Genomic DNA, 711 nt, shown 5'->3' with positions numbered 1-711 from the left:
TCCCCCCCACCTTCCTGCCACCTGCATGGGACAGGGACAGACCCCCAGGGAGACACCTGGGGGGGGCTGAAGCTTTTGGGACGGAGGGTCCCCTGCACAAAGGGGCTGGACCCTCAGAGCCCCCCCATCCCCAGCATTATGAGTCCAGGCCAGGAAGGGGGTCCCCAACACTGAAGACCCCCCAGCTGCATGGGGACATCATTCTCCCCTGCCAGGGAGGACAGGGGGACCCCGAGGTGTGGGGTGGGATCTGGGGGGACCCAAAATCCCCCCGACGGCACCCAGCTCCACCTGCTCGGCCTCAGGCTGGTGCTGGGGCGGTTGCAGGTGGGATGAGACCCCCAGGGCCGGCAGCCCGAGCAGGTTTCGGGGTGCTGCTCCCCAAGGGGGGGCTCATCTCTGTCCACCCCAACCCTGGGGGGAGGTTGGCACCAATTTCGGGGCCGGCTCCTGGGGACTGTCCCTGCCTCGTGGGGATGGCATCAGGGACGGCTGGCACCGAGGGGGGGTCATGGCTCCCTCCCAACACTGGTCCCCAGCGGGGTCCTGAGCCCCTCCGCCCCCCTGCTCCCCGGGAGCGACAGATTTGGGGTCACAACCACCAACCACCACGGTTCCCCCACTTTGTGGGGCTACACCATGGCAGCCTGCACTGCACAGCCCTCCCCCCCCCAGCTCTGGGGACGTAGGGGACCTGGCAGGCACGTCCTA

The sequence above is a fragment of the Calidris pugnax genome, unplaced genomic scaffold (assembly GCF_001431845.1).
Source record: "Calidris pugnax isolate Ruff unplaced genomic scaffold, ASM143184v1 scaffold335, whole genome shotgun sequence".
In the NCBI taxonomy this organism is placed as follows: domain Eukaryota; kingdom Metazoa; phylum Chordata; class Aves; order Charadriiformes; family Scolopacidae; genus Calidris; species Calidris pugnax.
The sequence above is the reverse complement of the archived record's forward strand: the minus strand, read 5'-3'. Positions refer to the sequence as shown.